The sequence below is a fragment of the Heteronotia binoei genome, chromosome 1 (assembly GCF_032191835.1).
Source record: "Heteronotia binoei isolate CCM8104 ecotype False Entrance Well chromosome 1, APGP_CSIRO_Hbin_v1, whole genome shotgun sequence".
In the NCBI taxonomy this organism is placed as follows: Eukaryota; Metazoa; Chordata; class Lepidosauria; order Squamata; family Gekkonidae; genus Heteronotia; species Heteronotia binoei.
In genome coordinates this window covers 221,367,569-221,373,568 of record NC_083223.1, presented here as the reverse complement: position 1 = coordinate 221,373,568, position 6,000 = coordinate 221,367,569, and positions in this window count along the sequence as shown.

The following is a 6,000-nucleotide window of genomic DNA, read 5'->3' as shown; positions in this document are numbered from 1 at the left end:
GCTCCCGCTGTGGTGTTTCTGGGCCCCCGGTTGTTTTCCCCGAACGGGTAGTGACCCCTCCCGCAACAGCTGAGGGTGGAATGAGGGAGTCGATCACTTCCTCCCTCTGACTTTCGTGTTGGGGCATGCGTGACAGTGCATCAGCTAAAAAGTTTTTTGTGCCGGGGATGTGCTTCAGCACAAAGTCGAATTTAGCAAAGAAGCCCGCCCACCGAATTTGTTTCGCGGTCAGTTTGCGTCGACCTGTGAGAGCCTCCAAGTTTTTGTGATCGGTCCAAATCTCAAAGGGGACTCGGGCTCCCTCTAACCAGGATCTCCAGGTTTTTAGGGCGAACATTATAACAGTAATCCTCTTTGTTTGGGCTTATCAGAACTGGCAACCTGGCCCCATGGCGGCACTGGAATCAGACAACGGAGAGCCCCCTATACCTCCAGACGAAGAACCCCTCGACCCGAAGGTGACTGGAGCGAGGAGGAAACTTAAGGTCCCCGCGCCGTTCACCGTCGACGCCTTCCCCGCCCGAACCTGGAGCCCGAGGAAGTCGACGGCCGCTATGGAGGCCGCAGAGCAGCGCTACCGACTCATCGCCACGGGCGGAGGAGAAGGGGACGAGGCGGAGGAGAAGCCCAGAGACGAGGGGCTCGGGACTTATGGTGGAGGGGACCCGATCCGAACGCTGCGCAACGAGCTGTTCGATTGGGTGAGAGAGATCCACGACGAGGTTCACGCATCCCGGGTCCTGATGGCAGAAGAAATGCAACAAAACCTGGGAGCGGTCCGCGACCAGATCCGCACGCTCCAAGGGATCGTGGCCGCGGGGCAAGCCCCGGGGGGAGGGCCGGCAGGCGCACCGGCGGGACCCCCGACAGGGGCCCCGGCGGGGCCGCCGGCGGGGGCTCCAACAGGACCACCGGTCGGCCCCCCGGCAGGACCCCCCGCGGGGCCGCCAGCCGGGGCTCCAGCGGGGCCGCCGGTTGGGGCTCCAGCGGGGCCGCCAGCAGGACTCCCAGCCGGCCCTCCGGCGGGCCCCCCGGTTGGACCACCGGCCGGGGCTCCGGTAGGACCGCCAGCCCCACCACTCGGTGGACCGGTGGCGCCAATAGCTCCAGCGGCTCCCGCTCCAGTCGCCCCGGCCGGAGGGGACGGAGGAGGCCACCGGGAGTTGAAAATCACCTTCGATGGGGACGGGGACGCAGTGGAATACTTCACGATCCAGTGCAACATATTTTTCACGCACTGGGGAGCGGGGTACCCCACGGAAGCAAGCCGCGTAGCCCACATCGCCTCCCGACTGAGGGGACCGGCCCAGAAATGGTACGTGGGACTTTACACGGGGCGGAAACCAGAACTAGCCACCGTGGCCGATTTTCTACAAGCCATGCTTCGGCAATACGGGGATCCCCTGCGGGAAGAAAAAGCCATCGCGGCCCTGCAAATAATCGAGCAAGGCAACCGCTCCACTCGGGAGTACGCCACCGAATTCATGGGCTACTGTGCGGCGGCCAGGGGGTGGAATGAAGTCATGAAATACACTGCGTTCAAGAATGGCCTGAACGCGAACATCCTAGATCGGTGTTACCACCAAGGAAGACCAGATACCCTGGTGGGATGGATCCAGCTGGCTGGGGAGGTAGAGACCGACCTCCAGCACGTCGGGATGCGGCGCCAGCAGCAGAGCAAAAAGGCTGGGAAGCCGAGTCCCTCCCCGAGCCCCTCCCCGAGTCCCTCCCCGAGTCCCACCCCCTCGACAGCAGCACGAAGATGCTACCGGTGTGGAGATCCGAGCCACCTGGCCGCCAATTGCCCAGGGAAACCGACTCCGACACCGCCGCCCTCTAAATCGACGCCCACCGCGCCGAAGAAGAAGGGCGGACGAGCAAAGGAGCCCAGTCGGGGCACCGTCGCCACATCCCTGGCGATTGACGCGGATATTACCACCATAGAAGAATCCAGCGAGGAGTCCTGGGACCAAGAGTCGGCGGGAAACGACAGCGACCTGCTTTAATCAGTGCCGCGAAGCAGGTCGACAAAACGCCGGCACTACTGACGGTGAGAGTTACCGGGGGGCTATTGTTCATGGCAGTCACCCTTTTGAACCCTAATCTAAAAAGATTCATGCACGCCCGGGCCTTAATTGACTCTGGATGCACTCGGGACATCATTACCCCCCGCTTAGTAGAAGCGCTGGGACTAGCCACGGCCCCCCTCCCGCACCCCATTCAATTTGAGCAAATGGATGGGACGCCAATGCGAGGGGAACCTTGCACACGAGAGACCCAGGCCATCCCCGTGGGGACGGAAGAACACTGGGGGGTAGAGGCGTTTGTCATAGCCCCTTCTTGCTCTTTCGACGTGGTGGTGGGATCAGGATGGCTAGCCAGACACCAACCGGACATTCGATGGGCAGAGCAAATAGTGCGGTTCCCGGATTGGCGGTGCGAGCACCACCACTGGAAACCAGAGTGGGGCCCGAAAGCACCCCCGCAAAACGAAAGACTGCCTCACCCTCGAGGAGATAGGATCGATTCCCAAAGAGTACAGGGACTTGAGGAAAGCATTTAGCGAGAAGGAGGCGGACGAACTCCCCCCTCATCGCCCCACGGACTGTGCCATTGAACTCATTCCGGGGCAAGCGCTACCGAAAGCAAAACTGTACTCTATGGGCTGGGCAGAAAAAGAGGAGCTGAGAAAATTCATTGACAAGAATCTGAAGCGGGGTTTCATCAGGCCAGCTACCGCCCCCCATGCCGCCCCAGTATTGTTTCGCAAGAAGAAGGATGGGGGGCTTAGACTTTGCACAGATTTTCGCGGGATAAACGGGATTTCGATGTCTAACGCTTATCCGATCCCGTTGATAAGAGACCTCCTAAACACTGTGGCCGAGGGCAAGATTTTTACTAAGCTCGACCTCAGAGATGCGTATTTCCGCGTACGGATTAAAGAGGGGGACGAGTGGAAGACCGCGTTCAACACGCCTATGGGACAGTTTGAATACCTAGTCATGCCATTTGGGCTACAGGGCGCACCAGGGGTTTTTATGAATTTTATAAATGAAGTGTTGAGAGAATTTCTATTCAAGGGGGTGGTGGTGTACCTTGATGACATCATTATCTATTCTAAAGATCTTGAATCCCATGTGCCTCTTGTAAGAAAAGTGCTGGCAACCCTTTGTAAGAACAAACTGTATGCTAAACTGTCTAAATGTGAGTTCCACAAGACGGAACTAGACTACCTGGGATTCCGAGTGTCAGGGGAGGGACTGGCAATGGACCCCGCTAAAATCCAAGCCGTTCTAGATTGGGAACCGCCCCGAACCCGACGGCAATTACAATCTTTCATCGGGTTCGCAAATTTTTACCGCGGGTTCATTAAGGGGTTCGCCCGGGTACTGCTCCCCCTCACGGAGCTCCTAAAAACGAAGGGGAAGGGGGAGGCGGCGAAGAAACCCGGGGCGCGCCTAGATTGGACCCCCGAGTGCCACCGAGCGTTCCAAGAACTCAAACAACTCTTCACCTCTGAACCAATATTGGCTCACCCGAACGAATTGAAACCCTTTGTGGTGCAATGCGACGCCTCCGACGTCGCCGTAGGAGCCATATTGATGCAGAGGAACGAAGAGGGGGAACTGCGTCCCTGCGCCTACATCTCGCACAAATTCTCAAACGAGCAAAGGAACTGGTCAGTGTGGGACAAAGAGGCTTTTGCTGAACTGAGGGGAGAGAATTCACCCTGCCCCCATCTCATGACCCTTTGAATGGGAAAAGGGATATACTGAAGATGGATCTCCAGAAAGATCTTTTGTAGAGTTTGTTAGCTCTTCCATGGCTGGCCTGCAACTGTGCAGTCCCCATTACAGGTAAGACCAATCACATTTTTTATTGCAGACCAACATGACTTACCTATAAAATGATATATAAACAAGTGGGAACCTGCAAGAAACTTGTGGGAATGGCCATTCCATTTCCCTCATCTTCATTTCCTCCTCTCCCCTACTTCTCTGTCTTTCACCCTTTTCCCTTCTGCCACTGCTTCTCATAATCTGTCACCATGCCTGTCACTTACTTTCTGCCTCCCCCACCCCATTCTCTATTTTTGCCCCCCAGCTGGTCACTTTTCCTGTTTCTCCCTTTCTTGTCTTCTTCCCTCTTAATCCTTGCCATTGACAGGCACGCTGCGGCTTCTCCCTCCCCAATCGCTGCTGTCACTGCCAGGGCCACTGCAGCACCCAACCACCCCATCACTGGTGTCAGGTCTGGTATCACTGGGCACACTGCAGCTTCTCCCTCTGAATGCTTGGTCAGCCCCCCTGCTCCCGGTCACTACCTGGAGGAGGTATGTGCATTGTCTGCATATGCTCAGAGAACATTTTTGGGGTTTTTTTTGGGGGGGGGGTCTTAACTCTCCCTGGTGTATTTTAAAATTGTTTTTTAGATTTTTCTGCAAACTTGAGGGGTCCCCCAAGTTTGGAGAAAAATCTTCTTTCTGTCATTGTGGGTCCAATCCATGGATTTAGATATCTGCAGATTGGCTCATAGATTATTATTAGATATATAGATTTCATTCTATATGGGCCTTGCTGTGGTCCAGGAGACTGACCAGGTCCATAACTGCTTAGTTTCAGCAGTAATATAGTACCAGGTGCTCCCAGATTGCTCACTAGTCATTTTGGGGTACATTTTATATGGCCCAACAAAGCAGCCTGAATTCCTTATAACAAAAAGTAGCTGCCTATGTAGAAGAGGTGGATCTAATATGCCCGCATAAAACAATATAATTCTTATATGGGATCATTACCAAGGTGAGAGATTTCTTTTCTTTTCTGTAGTCCTTTCTATGCTATTTGACTTGCAGCATAAGGTTCCCAATTTACGGAAAAGCAAACAGAAAGCAGCCATACATTGATCAGTTTAAGGCTGTACAGATAAAACTTGGTGAGACTTATTCTGAAGGGAGAGAGTGCTTACTTTCCCATGTTCTTAACACAGTTGTATATCCTAATTTGGAATGCATGTATCAGCTTCCAGGTTACAGATTTCTCCCAGGTTAAATTATGTATGTGAATTTGCAGGAAGCTGGCAGTGAACTCAGAGAACTGTGATTAGCAAATATGCTTGATTGGTTAGCATGCTCTTGAATAAGAAATTTAGACTTCCTATGTGAACTATTTGTTCAATAGCCATCTTTATCTTGGAACCTGGGACATAACTGTTTAATCTGATTCCCTCCTGAAACTAAAGTGAAGTACATAGACAGGTGGAAGGGATGACTTTCACTGCCCTGAACTCTTTGGAAGAATAAAAACATGATAAATAAATACATTCTTCCTCCATTCATTCCTGCCTGCCCTTCCTTTGTTTTCTCTTTTATTAAATTTTAGATTGTAATGTCCTTGGGGCAAAGAGCATCATATTACTTGTCAATGGTATGTAAATAGTAAAGACTTGATTGAACTCAGAAAGTCACAGGCTATTAATCCTTAAATACAGTATGAATATAAGGAAAATGGATATTTGTCCAGTTCTAAATTCCATAGGTCTGGACTGAGATAAGCAGTGGTAGTCAGTTGTCTACTTAACAATCCAACATATATAATTTCCTCCACCCCCCCCCCCCCAAAAAAAAACCTGTGGTCAATCCAGAGTAAACAGTTACACTAAATATTGTCTAAATCATTTAGGTAGCAACTCAGGTAGCAGCCACTGCCAAATCCGCATTTTATCACCTTAGACGGATAAGGCAGCTGGCTCCGTACCTGGAACGCGATGACCTGGCAATAGTGATCCATGCAATGGCCACCTCAAGATTAGACTACTGTAACACCCTCTACATGGGGCTGCCCTTGACTCAAATTTGGAGGCTGCAACTGTGGCCCACAAGCAACTGGTGCAAAGGAGGGAATAGGAGGCTGCTGGGGGGCGGGGGACGGAATGGAGCCATTCCAACTGTGGCTTCAGCACAGTGGGACCAATCTTATTTGCATGGGTGCAAAACGCAACAGC